The following is a 14,148-nucleotide window of genomic DNA, read 5'->3' as shown; positions in this document are numbered from 1 at the left end:
GGAGCAGATAGCAATCCATTCACCCTGTCAAACCTTGTCCAGTTTTTGCCCCTGTTTTCCAATAAATTTTCCCTGTGGAAAGGCTCGTCACCTCAGGATGACTGACTACACTATGATTAATTGGATTTGGCCATGTGATCCTTGAAACTAGGGGGTAATGAGGTTAAATAAAACTAAGTCCTTGCTTTTTCTTACATACACACAATTTCCCTCCTCCATCTCACTGAAACTATGAGTATAACCCAGAGAAAAGAACTTTGGATTTAGAGGACCTGGATACCAACCACCTGAGTGGACTTAACCTCCGTATATATAGATAAAGATATAGATACATATATCAGAGTGTCTAAAGGGTCTATGACACACAAAAAGCTTAAAAACCTCTGCTTAAACTTTTTAACTGAAGAAGTTAATACACTGCCTACTTCCTTGGGTAGAGTGAAAATTTACATATGTATAAATATACTAGGGAGAGACAATGGAGTATTGGAAGTTTGGGGGGAAGGAGGTAGAGACTTTCTCCTTTGTATTTTAGTAAAAAATTGCTTCAGAAAAACTAACATTGTGGGCCACATAATATGGACCTAATTATAATAGGAATATGGAATTCTGTATAATAAAAGGATTCCTTATAACGGGAATATGGAATGAATTATAATCTGTTTATATTTCTATACCAGTTTATAATTACAAAGAGGGTTCATATTTTATCAGTTTCATTTTTTGTCTTTACTGTAGTTCATTCCCAGTAAGGACTTGGCATTTAATATTTGTTTAATGATTTGAGTGAATTTCTACTCACAACCCACAAGGTGAGCTAGGTAGTATATATATTCTTGTCCCCTTTTTAGAAAGGAGGAAAACTGAAGAACAATGTAAGTGTAGTGTATAATAGGGAAATTCAGAATCTGGCAGGATTTCCTGCTAGTTCTTCATTGGATCATAGACCATTTAATAAGAGAGGAACTGAGGCCTATCTTGAAGTCCTATAATTTTAAAACCATGTCTTGTCTCTAGATCTCCCGTGTTTCAGCATAGGACCCCAAAAGGGAGAGGTCCTTAATTTCTATTGTTTGTTGACTTGGATTTGTAAAAACTGAGGTTTTAAGAGTACTTTGAAAACCTAAAAAACACTGTGTAGATGTTAGTCAGCCTGGTTAGTCAGTTAGTCAACTCCAGTTAGTGGAGAGAGAACATGGGTTCAGGTCCTGCCTCTAACACATACTGACTGTATGACCAAGCCAAGCTATTTACCCTCCCACTGTCTCCAAACAGCTTTCTAAGACTCTAAGTTGTGGAGAAGATATGACTTCTTTGGTAGAATTCATTATACCAACAAAATGACCATCTCTATCCCTCTTAATAATGTACTGCCCTGCTATTTTTAAATATGGGGAATAGGTTCAAGAGTGTTTGAGTAAAAATGCTTATAGTTAAAAGTATTTTTTGACACCTCCCTCTCCTTTGTACATTCTGTGCTCCAGCCACACTGGCCTTCTTTCTACTCTTTCAATACAGCAGTATGTCTCCTCTTTCCTTTATTTGGGAAATAGGAAAGTTGAGGAAAACTCTGCCTCCTCATGTCTCTTAGTTTCCCTGGATTCATTCAAGACTCAGTTCAATTTTTACCTTCTATAGGCCTCTTCCCAGTTCTTCTTCATCCAAAGCTCCTTAATTTGCAAATATATTCTAGGTGCCTAGTTTATTTTCATGCTCATTTCTTTAAACTGTAAACAGCTTGAGAGCAAATTTTTACCTTTCTCTCCTCCTTTCCTTTGTTTCCTCCCCAGACTTAGCATTGCACCTGACCCAAAGAATGTTCATAAGTGTTTGTTGACTGTTATAGCTGTCACTGTCAGACCTGGACCTCATACTCAGGATATCAATTTGTAGACTATCAGAATTGGGAGGATCCTTGTAGATTCATTTAATCTATCCCCTTTATTTCACATATGGGGAAATCAAGCCTAGGAAGAGGTGAAGTGATTTGTTTCGGAAAGTCACTTAAACAATAACTGTTTAGGTGGGATTAAAATCTTGGCCAGAATGGCAAAACAGAAGCCATAGGAAGGACCTCAGAGATCTCCTAGTCCAACCTGTACCTAAACAAGAATCCCCTCATAATATACCCACTAGTGGTTTTTGTCTAGTCTTTGACTGAACACCTCTAGAGAGGGGGGAAAGGGAGATATTTATTACGCTATAAAGCTGTTGCTGAATTTTAATCTGGGAAAGCTCTTAGTTTTTCTAACCTCAATTGCCTCTCTGTATTTCTTACTCATTGCTTCTAGTTCTGTATTTTGGGGTCCAGCCTAAATCTAATCCTGAATGTTTTCTGATATCAAATCCTTCAATTTCCTCATTACATATTACACTGACACTGTTCCTCAGTTTTCCTTCTCTCTAACATGGGGACAATAATATATTACCCAGCTCATCTGGTGGTTGTGAAGAGAAATTCACTCAAATCACTCAATTCAATGCCAAGTACTTACTGGGATGGCAATACAAAGACAAAAAAAATGAAAGAGGGATGAGATATTAAACCCCTTTGTAATCATAAACTGGTATTGAAATGTAAACAGATTATAATTAATTCATGGGCCATAATGTTAGTTTTTCTGAAGCAATTCTTACTAAAAAAACAAAGTCTCCACTTCCTTCCCCCCAAACAAAGAAAAAAAAAAAGAAATACATTTATCTTACAAAGTATGTTTCAATTCTAATTCAAGACTAGCTACAGTTGCCAAGGCCAGGGTACCTTTCCTAATCTGCTTTGTCCCATATACAGCAGTAATGGTGCCTGAGTCTGAAGCTTTTCTTTTTGTAGTTCAACGCCTATATGCTATCTGTGATTGGTAGGCTCCTGCCCAAGGAAAGGAGTTGGATTGGAGAGCTGGTGCTAGAGCCCAGGCAAGACAGTGTGAAAGGACAGTGGGCTGGTTATTAGGGGAAGAAAATCTGATCATTACATCTTAATAGCTCTAAACATTAATCCTATTAAAGCAAATCCTAAACATGCCATTTGAAAACCCAGCAGAAGCTGTCAATTCCTCACCTGACTCTTCATCTTACTAAGCTGCCCCCAGTGCTGGGTTAATTGAGTTTGGCAATAGGAAACCTCTTAGGTGACACTAGCTGATTGGAAAGGAAGGCAGAGAATCAAACAAAAGACTTTTTCGGTAATGAAGGTAGAGAAGCAAGGCTGAAAGTGTCATGAAAAAAGCTTCTGGTACCCCCACTTCCTATGACCTCACAAAGCAATCATGGAAACCTTTAAGTGCTATATAATGTGAATAGCTATCATTGTACAAATACAGGAAGGATACAGGCCCTTCCGCTCACAATTCTCAGTCCTCCTTTCCAACTTCCCTTTCTGGGTTGCCTTCCCTCTTTATAATGTAAGCCCTTGGATGGTGGGGCCTGCTTTGTTTATTTGCCTTTTATCCCACCTTTGCAAAGTGTCTAGCACATAGCACACACTCAACAAATGGCCTACCTGTCAACTAATCAATCAATAAACATTTACTAAGCACCTTCTAAGTGCCAGGCACTATGCTAAGCACTAGGGCAGCTCAGTAAGATGAAGAGCAGATGGGAAATTGACAGTCTCTGCTGGGTTTTCCAATAGTGATGTTGGAAATTTGCTTTAATAGGATAATGTGTAGCCATTAAGATGTAATCTCAGGGTTTTTTTGTTTGTTTGTTTGTTTTTTAATAACCAGTCCGTTGTCCTTTCAAACTGTCTTGCCTGGGCTCTAATACCAGATCTCTAATCTAACACACAAAAAGAAGCAAAAAAACCCCAAAACAGTCCTTGCCTTCAAGGAGCATATGTAAACAATATATACTGAGCAGGCTATCTACAGGATAAAAAGGAAGTAAATAATAGAGAAATGACACTAGAATTAAGAGGGGTTGGGAAAGGCTTCTGGTAAAAGAAGTGATTTTAGTGGGGATTTAAAGGAAGCTAAAGTCAATCTCTCTCTCTCTCTCTCTCTCTCTCTCTCTCTCTCTCTCTCTCTCTCTCTCTCTCTCTCTCTCTCTCTCTCTCTCTCTGTCTCTCTCTCTTATCCAGGTCAGCATAGATCAGGTCAATGTGACACCTCCAAAACACAGATTGGAACTCTCAAGGGGGTTGCTTCAAGGAAGGTTAAGTGACTTAAGTGCCCAAGGTCACAAAGTATATTGTCAGGAGAGGGCCTCAAACCCAAGTCTTCCTAACTCTAACCTCAGCACCCTTTTTACTACCAAATACTGCCTCAAAAGTTTTTGTAATTATTAGAAAGGGGGGGGGGAACTTCTAGAAGCCTGGAAGAATCAAAATGAGTTAAGAGTGATATTCTATAGTAGAGGAAAATCATTAGGCATAACTATTGCTGGGTGTTTTTTCTTCCTTTTCTCAGTCCGGGTTTCTAAATTACTCCCTGGGCTTTTTTTTATTTTCTAGAAGTGACAACCAACACACTGATATATCCTCTCAGGGTTGTTCTGTTAAAATAATATTTGGGAACTGGCCCAAATGATCATGAAGTTAATTTTGGCAGAGGCAATGTGAGTTGTAAAGTATTGACATAATTATATCTTCCATGTCAACATCCTTATCATTAATGAATGTTCCAAATATTTATTCGTCTATGGATTCTACCAAGTTTTTAAAAGTCAAGTAACCCTCTGCATTGTGGTCCATGACCTAACTAAGTCCTGGAGGGAATAGAGCAGAAAATACTTAATTTATTTTAAAAATCACTATTAATAAGCACCTACTGTGTTCAAAGAATTAAAAAAAACACTAGGAATATATATATATATATATATATATATGATGGAAAACAAGTCTGTCTGCACAGAGATTGTGATCTAGCTAAGAAGAGTGATTGTTACATAGGGTAAAGTGAATGAATAATGGTGCCTTGAAGAGTCATAGAATGTCAGAGCTCATCTACTTCTGTACCGTTAAATATTTTTTTCATGATATATATTCTTCGCTTCCTCCATCCTCTCCTCGGCATCTTTCCTTTTAACAAGAAAGGGGGATGGACAGTTAAAGAAAAGTCACTATCATATATCTACAGCACCTGACAGCCAAGGGATACATTGACAGTGTCTGGCAACATATGTTACATTCTACATACCCATTCCTTCATTTCTCCAGTGAAAGAAGGGAGCCAAGCACTTTCTTTAACTCTTTTCCCCAAGGCCAAGATTGTTCATTATTATGACCCACAACAATCAATTTCATTTGCTTGTTTTTTCCCTCATATACTTGTAATCATTAAACATTATTTTCTCATTCTGCATCCGTTCATATAAGCTTTCCCACATTTCAATGAATTACTCATATTTTGCATGCATGCATTGTAATTGCTTTAGTAATGATTCCCCTATCAGTGGATACACCTCCACTTTGTTTCCATTTCTTTAGGAGCACAAAACAGTGCTGCTATGAGTATAGGGGGCCTTTATTTCAGTCTTTGTTGAGAGGAGAATTTTAAATAGACAGAATATGATTAAATATTTAATTGTATGCCAGAAGTAAACACTGGGCACTTCAGATGAGCAGGAATTATGGAGGGCATATTTGGGGGAGGATGTATTTTGAATGGGGAAGAGAACATTCCAAGTGAGAGGAACTACATAATGAAATGCTGAGGCAAGAGTGAGAATTCCATGGGACAACTGAGGAAACAGTTTGATTAGTACATTGTGCAAAGGGGAAAGTTCTGTACAGAAAGACCAATTTTGTTTCTTTTTTTTTTTATTAGCCTCTGGGGTGATACTAAAGGTAAAAAAAGAAGTCATCTGCCTCTAGCCAGAACAGGGGGGGGGGAAATTAGCTATAGTAGATTGTAAAGAGAATTGGGCAGCAGGAGTCTGCCCTACAGCAGGTTTAGTAAACAGACCTTGTAAAGATGAAGTAAACAAATGAATCTCTGCTTGGCCAAGGGCTCAGGGATCCAGAGCTGGTAGCATCTGGCACTCTTCTTTTCACCTTAGGACTTTTCTTCATTATCACCTTCTTTCTCTCCTTCATTTCTATCCTAATCTTGGAAGCAGGTGGGGTTTCCAGTTCTAGTTGATCTCATCTGTTCTTCCCCATGTAGAATGAAGAGAGAAGTGAGGTAAAAAAGTGATTGGGAGAATGCTGGGTTCACTGAAAGAGAAAAATTAAAGGGGAAATGAGTTGAATGTGGAATATGCTGAGATTGAAGTCTACACATCATGTTTTAGTTGTCCTTTTCAGTTGGGGAATTGGGACTGGAACCAAGTGAAAAGAATGGAGTTTGGATGAAGAGATAGGGACTGATACTGTCCAAACTCTCTTGTTACTGTTAGGGATGGTAGTTGAAACCTTGGAAATTCTCCTTTAAAAGATGAAAAATTAGAAACCTCTAAAAAGACCTGAATTTCTTCTTCCTTGAGAGCCTTTAATCAAAGAATAGATGACTACAGGTGAGTTATGTTTGTAGAGGAATTCCTGTTTACATTGGAGTACATGATCTTTCTAAAAGCCCCTCCCACTTTGTAATTTTGAAAATATGGACACGATTTTAATCAAAGCTCAAGAAACAAGTAGACTTATGTCTATTGAGACGGGTCACTTTCTCTCTGGGCCTCAGTTTCCATGTTTATAAAATAAAGAGACTGGGCTAGATGAATCTTTAAAAAGTTCCTCTAAACTGTTTAATAATCTGTGAATTTATAGTCTGGATCTGAGTGGTGGTTCTGGCAGTAATAGCAGTAGTTGCTATAGGACCCATTGGCATTGCTTCTTATCTATTAGGAGCCTATTTCACTAACTAGTAAATGGGGGCACAATTATTTGTGTGACTTCACAATAGTAGTTGTAAGGAAAACACTTTGTGGGGCTAGGTGGCTCAGTGAATAGAGATTCAGACCTGGAGTTAGGAAGTCCTGAGTTCAAATATGATCTCAGTTACTTCCTTAGCTATGTGACCCTGGGCAAGTCAACCTCAGTTGCCTGGCCCTTGCTGCTCTTCTGCCTTGGAACTGACATTTAGTATGGATTCCTAGACAGAAGGAGAAAGAAAGAAAGAAAGAAAGAAAGAAAGAAAGAAAGAAAGAAAGAAAGAAAGAAAGAAAGAAAGAAAGAAAGAAAGAAAGAAAGAAAGAAAGAAAGAAAGAAAGAAAGAAAGAAAGAAAGAAAGAAAGAAAGAAAGAAAGAAAGAAAGAAAGAAAGAAAGAAAGAAAGAAGAGAAGAGAGAGAGAGAGAGAGAGAGAGAGAGAGAGAGAGAGAGAGAGAGAGAGAGAGAGAGAGGGAGGAAGGGAGGGAGGAAGGGAGGAAGGGAGGAAGGAAGGAAGGAAGGAAGGAAGGAAGGAAGGAAGAAGAGAGAGAGAGAGAAAGAAAGAGAAAGAAAGAAAACTTTGTTTCCAATAAATTGGTAATAGAAATTGTTTTGTGATGTCTGGAGTTAACCTCTATACAAAACTGGCACAAGAATCCAAATATTCCATTTCTTAATACTTGTCAGTATTCATTGTTTTTTGAAGAAAATGACTTGTAGAGGAAAGGGCATGAAAGAACTATGTACCATACTAGAACAAGAGTACAAAGAAAGATAGTCAGATAAAGCTTTTCCTTTTACCTGCAACTTTCCTTATTCCATGCCCTCTTTTTCAAAAAAAATTTATGGCTATTCTTTTGTTTTTACATTTGCCTATATTTCTTCTAGTCTCTGGTTGTTCTTTTCATTTACATTGTTGTAAAATCATTAGATATTATTTATTTGGCTCTGCTCATCACTCTGCAATCAGTATTTTCTAAAATATTTTTAGGCTTCTCCATATTCATCACATTATTTTTTACAGAACAGTAATATTTCATCTTCATATACTATAATTTCGTATATCTTCATGTACTATATATTTATCCTTATATGTCATATACTATAATGCCTCAATTTCCTCATCTATAAAATGAGTTGGAAAAAGAAATGGCAAACACTTGGCAGTCCCTAGTTGTATAATCTCTTTTGTTGGCCCTTCCATCATTTTAGATTTTATATTCTGTTGGGGAAGCACAGTGATAATGGATAATATTAATTTTTACTTTTCTATGTACAGTTAACTTAAATATTTTTCACAGTGTTTCTGTGGTCAGAGGTCATAATTTTCTTACTCAAAAGCCTCTCACTTTCTTCATATGTAAAATGGGGATTAATATATTTTAATAATAATTTTACTTAATTAAAATTAATAATTTTAATAAGATTTAGGGGGTAGCTAGGTGACTCAGTGAATTGAGAGCCAGGTCTAGAGACAAGAGGTCCTAGGTTCAAATCTGATCTCAGACACTTCCTAGCTATGTGACCCTGGGCAAGTCACTTAACCCCCATTGCCTAGCCCTTACCACTCTTCTGTCTTGGAACCAATACACAGTGTTGATTCCAAGATGGAAGGTAAGGGTTTTTAAAAAAAAAATTTTTAATTAAAAAAAAAAGATAATAGGACTTAGACTTAAAAGAAAACTTAGATATCATTCAATTCATTTCAACTGATAAACAATGCAAGGGCCCAAGGTAGGGTGAATGGTTTGCCTAAGTACCAACACTGGGATTTGAATCAATCAACAAGCTTTTTATTAAGTAGACACAAAGTAGATGGGCTGATAGGTGCCACAATGAATAGAGTACCTAGCCTGGAATCAAGAAAATTCAATTTATCTTCCTAATTTCAAATCCAACCTCAAACACTTAGTAGTTATGTAGCCCTCAGGCAAATCACTTAACCCTGATTGCTATAGTTTCCTCACTTGTAAAATGAACTAGGAGAAAAAATGGCAAACCACTCTAGTATCTTTGCCAAGAAAACTCCAATCCAGGTCATGAAGAGTTGGACTTAACTGAAAAAGGACTGAACAACAGTCTGCTCTAGGCTGGTTCTCTGAATAGGAAGACTAGAGAACAAATTAAATAGCCCCTGCCCTCAGGACTGAAACTCCCAATATGCACATATATGTATGGTATAACAAAACATTTGTAGATCATCTAAACTTTTATTTTTTGGGGGGGGCGGGGGTGAGTGAATCCACATCTGCCAACTTCTCAAAAGGGTACTATTATGAAGAAAGTACTTTTTATTTTATAAAATTTACATTTGTAGACTTCTAATAATCTTAATGTTTTTAAGTTAAATTCCATTAGAACCCACAAGAACATCCCCACCCCCTCCACACACACACACATGTGGTGAAGAAAAAGAAAAAGTGTTGAAGGATTTGAAATCAGAGGATTTTATAGTTCAAATCTTAGCTAATTGAGAGGACTTTTAAATCAAATGCATTCAATAGTGGCCCATTTACAAGTTATCATGCAAACACACTAACTCAAGTTTCCTAATCTTATAAAATAAGGTTGGACCAGATGACCTTCTGAGGTCCCTTTCCAGCTTTAATTCTATGAACTATTTGATCAGGAAAGAAAAATCATAAACCAAAACAAGTCTTCCAATTCAAACTCATTGATGCTGTTATGAAACACCTAAACTTACCAAGTCTCTTTTCCTCATCTGTAAAATGAGGACTTAACACTTAGACCTTACTTCTCAACAAATTTGTTTTAGAACAGATCTCATTGAAGGACCTTCCTTAACCATAAACTGCTCTAACTGTGATTATTAGTGCATTCATTGAATAAAGCATTCTTCAAAGGAATCTTTTCACTGTTTAGGGGAGATCATAATACCCTTCTAAATAGAAAAGCATCTGTAGAAATAGATGAGATTTAGAATGTTTGGCTTTCTAATTAGAATCTAATAAAATCTAATCAGAAATCAACTGCAACACACTTAAGGAGTAAACCTGGATGTTGTCAACATGGAAATCTAGAAATCCCCAGTTTAGTTGGGAGGTAGACATCCACTTCAGGTGCGAGGTAGACTCCATCTGAATTCAAGTAGCTCTTTTGTTTCCAGAAGCCTTTCCCAATATATCACACCCTCCTTCCAAGGATTGAACTTGGGAACTTCAGCTTGTGAAACTGACTAGCTACCTACTGCTCCAAAGCTGAAGTGGGTGTCTATTGTCTGGTGAAGTGGGACCTTCCCTCAGGGGAAAACTCTCCTGTGACAAGGCCAAAACCTGGGGTTTCTACCTCCCAACTAAATAAACTGGGGATTTCTAGATTTCCATGTTGACAATGTCTTTCCTTTTACTCTATCCTACCCCTCAAATTTATAATCATCCTTTTTCAGAAACTCTGAATTGGGGGGGGGGGGTATTGAGGTATTCCCCTCCCCAAACACACACACACACACACACACACACACACACACACACACACACACACACACGTTGGACTTTTTCTTTGCCAAGAGATGCCTCTAGAAACGGGGAAACACAATTTATAAAGAAGGACAACAAAGTAGCTTCTTCATCAGTTTAATGGGTTCCCCTTTGAAGAAAAAGATTGTCCATCTTTAAACATCATACAGAGCAAATCCTAGGTAGTAGGACACAGAAGGAGACATTGTCATCATACTTAGACCTGACTATATTTCTAGTCTATCTCCCCAGTGTCCTCCTGTCTAAATGATGGAGGAGGAAGCCAAGGGATCAAAAAAGGGCGCTTTTGTAATAAAGCAATTCTAAAAGGATCTACCATAAGCAATATTGCCTTGACTTCCTGGCTTCCTATGACCTCATAAAACAATTTTGTAAACCTTGAAGTAAAGAACTATTATTGTACAAATATGGGGAAAAGCTGGAATTTCTTCAGGTCATCCTAGAAAGTTTGTCAAGCCTGTGAACTCTTCTGACTTAATAACTGCCTTAGAGATTTGACCTAGAGTCCTGGCCTTATAGATCAGAAGAAGGGACTTGTCAACTTAAAATCTGGAGACCCCAAGTCTGCCCCTGTCCTCAGAGAACTCAACAGAGAGAAGTCACTTGCCCATTGCAGACTGAACACTAGACCTAAAGGTAGACCTAGTGGTAGTCTCTCGGTTATGGAGAATGACAATTGTCTTTGTGCATTAACATCTATTTATGTACCTTCATGTGGCTTTGGAGTCCAAAGGCTGAGGCGCAGAGTTTGTGGCACATGGGGCATGGGATGCCAGTTGTTATGGGAGGTGCGGTTGTGGCCTGGTGTCCGTGTTCACCAGCATCGGCAAGACGTCGATGTCGCTCATCTTCAAAGGTGGTGGCGGCATGGTGAATGTGAGTTCGCCAGCTGCTTCTGTCAGAGGCAGCGAGTTCTAGTTGCTTTGGTGTAGATCTAATCAAATGTTAAGTACTCTTTTATCCTAGTAGTTTCTCCCTTTGTATCAAAGTCCTCTCCCAGGTAGCCCTCATCCTTCCCTTTTGTATCCATTGTAAAGCATCAGCCTCTCTCTGATAATCTGGCCTTGGACTTCCCATTTCCTTGTAGCCATAGTAATGTCAATCAATCATACTTCCCTGTTCTTAGTTCCCCAATGGTATATAAGTTCCCCAAGTTCTTTTGTTCTTTGGAGAATCATCTAGCCTGGTGTTTTCTCCTGGATACCTCCCCAGAGCCCCAGAGTGTAGTTTTGGCACTTGGCTCTGTGATAGTGGCCAATTACTGGATCTCTCTCTTTCCTGATTAAAGATTTTTTTTTCTGACTACTTTAGTAGTTCTGTGTTATTTCCAAGTTAATAGACTTAAAACTCAAATTTTAGACTTCCTGACCTCCCGACTAATGAGTCTATCTCATTCCTACCTGATTCTTTATAATATTGTCTTGGAAGGTAGAAAGCGATAACTGATGGGATACTAAGTGACAAGACTGACAAAATGAATGAGATATTCTTTTGTAGATGGAAATTACTAGGGTTGTGTTAGAACTGGGTGTGGTTTTTATACTATTAAGTCAGGTCTAAATCTCATTCTTCCTCACTGTTTTCTTAAAATGGCCAAGCACTAGATGCCAGCGTATAACCTTTTCAGTGCTTCCCTGTTAAAGATAATGTTAAGGAACAGCCCAAATGCTAATAAAGTTCCATTCCCTAGTTCCTGCTTCTAGTTGTTTTACCTGTGTTTACACACACACACACACACACACACACACACACACACACACACACACACATCATTACACTTATTCAGACAAGTTTTTTTCTTAAATCCAGTACAAAGTACATTATATACTTACTTGTACAACCTGTTGAGGGGGACTTAAGGTGAACCCCCTGGGGTTCAGGAAGGGTACCCTTTGCAAGAATGCAAGACTCCAAAACTTAGCTTAAAAATAAAAAGAGAAATGTATTAATTTAGAAGGTAATGTTGAATATGGTCAGGAGGACAGCATAGATGGAAAGCTGCCTCCATAAGGACAACAGTTCTGGGATCTTTATACTCTTTACACTAGGTGATATGTGACCAGTAGGGTATGCACTCAGGCACAAAGTGGGGGTCTGTAATCTGACTGCAGTCAGCCTGAAAACATAGGGGGTGACCCTCATAGTTTAGGGGACAAATAGATGTCTTAGATACAACCTGATGGTATCAAATCATAACCTAGAGGTGTATCTCTGTGTTCATCTCAAAACCTAGGGAATGATCCAAAGAGGATAATTCTCTTGAGTCTTTTCTTATCCTTAGCCTTTGAAGTCCAGGCCCACCCTTTCTTTAGCCTTAACAAAAATGCAAAGAAGCAAAGGGATTTTCCTGCTTATAGTTTGTCCTGAAACACTTCTATAATTTGAGGGTGCAAGGTAAACCTAGGGTCCCACATCATACTTTAGTCATTGGTCTATGATCTTTTTAGGCAAACATTTCCTCAAGCATTTATTAAGTGTCTAATATATGGAGCAACTAGGGATGAAAATACAAAAATGCTCTCTCCTCATAGTTTTTAAGTTGAGAAAAACCAATTGACACAATTGGAATTTAACTGAACAATGGTCTCTAGGATAATAGAATGTCAAAGGAGCTGGAAAGCAACTTCAAGCATTGTTACAGTCCCTTTTTTAAGAGAGGGCAAGATTTCACCTCTCCTCCCCTTTCCCCCACCTTCTCTTTTTTCTTTCCACAGTGAATAGAGCTCATGGTCAGTCTCTTCTACTTTTACACCAGATACAAAATTATAAAACCTTGTCAAATTCATTTTCTACATTTCCCCCCTACATTTTCAGCTATTGTTCCTCAAAGCTTGTCCTTCAGGCAAAGTTAGGGGTGGATTTTGAGCTAGGTTTTGGAGAAAAAAAACTAGACTTATTTGGCTATAGAGATAGAGAAAAGTGAGGGGATACAGAAATAAAACAGACTTTTGTGGTCCTTTAAATACTGAGGTACATAATTGTGGGGTCAGGTGGAAGTTGAATGATTTTTTAAAAAATTAAAATATTAAATAGGGTGATCTATGTAATGGGATGAGGGCATTTGTAAATTTGTTTCAAGTTCAGGAGAGCCAAATTAGTTTGAGAGGGAGGCCAGACTGAGAGTTAACATTACTATGGAAATGGCTGGTGTCATTGCTGTGGCGACCCAGGGTTGAAGTACCAGGGTACTTCTATAACTTGTAGAGATTAGACTATTGGTATTACAAAGTAAAGAAATATTCTGGTGGTTTTTCTGGTGGGTATCTTCCCTCCTTCTTCAGTGCCTTCCTTGGGGGCTTTTTATATCCTTTTTCTTCTGTTGTCCTCTCTCCCAACCCAACCCACCTCCCTCCATGTACTTCCTTGATCTTGACTAGTATTTTTTTCCTGCTTATTGAAATCATCTTCTCTGTCCTGCCCTCCAAACCCCCCCCCCCATTGAAAAGACAGGTTGTTAAGAGTCTAGGGTGAAATTTAATCTTCCAAAAGGCTGTTTTTGAAGTTCATCTCCAAAGAAGCAAAGGTTAGAATGAGTTTGAGTAGGAAGTTGTCTATAGTAGGATGTGAATATAGTACATTCCAAAGAAAAGTGTGCAACTACATACATCACAGGGAGAGGCCACACTGAATGTTTGAGATACATACTGGATCCCAAATGTCAGACCTTTCCTTTCCATTAGAATAGCCCCAAGACCATACACTCTAGAGCCTAGGCTTGGGTGAGGAAATAGGTGACCTTGGGATTTTAGTAAGTTGAAATCTTTCAAATATATGCAAAAGTTAAAAGAAGAAAAAAAAATCCCTCCTTGCTTTGGTCACCCCCGCCCCCCAGCCACTTGTTTATT

At 38.2% G+C, this 14,148-nt stretch overlaps 1 protein-coding gene and 1 long non-coding RNA gene across 6 annotated transcripts in view; one reads left to right on the top strand and one right to left on the bottom strand.

The window, feature by feature from the left end:
- CSMD2 (CUB and Sushi multiple domains 2) overlaps positions 1–14,148 on the top strand; it is a 1,065,508-nt gene that overhangs the window by 517,320 nt on the left and 534,040 nt on the right. The window contains exon 1 of one of the 4 annotated variants that reach the window (XM_056795123.1): positions 10,708–10,939. The exons of the other annotated variants lie outside the window; for them this stretch is intronic. The gene's annotated coding sequence lies outside the window, so the exon portion shown is untranslated. Of the gene's footprint in view, positions 1–10,707; positions 10,940–14,148 lie in introns of those variants that run through there. 4 annotated transcript variants of the gene reach the window in all.
- Positions 4,867–13,371, bottom strand: LOC103094940 (uncharacterized). Of its 2 annotated transcripts, none has more exons than XR_008911466.1 (4): positions 12,723–13,371; positions 12,136–12,224; positions 11,012–11,237; positions 4,867–6,154 (listed from the first exon to the last, which is right to left on the bottom strand). It is a non-coding gene; the product is annotated as an uncharacterized LOC103094940 (long non-coding RNA). The 2 variants fall into 2 exon arrangements; XR_466739.2 differs by having other exon boundaries at positions 11,012–11,198; positions 12,723–13,365.

The sequence above is a fragment of the Monodelphis domestica genome, chromosome 4, assembly GCF_027887165.1.
Source record: "Monodelphis domestica isolate mMonDom1 chromosome 4, mMonDom1.pri, whole genome shotgun sequence".
Taxonomy (NCBI): Eukaryota; Metazoa; Chordata; class Mammalia; order Didelphimorphia; family Didelphidae; genus Monodelphis; species Monodelphis domestica.
Note: the sequence above shows the minus strand (reverse complement) of the source record. Positions and strands in the feature narration are given on the sequence as shown.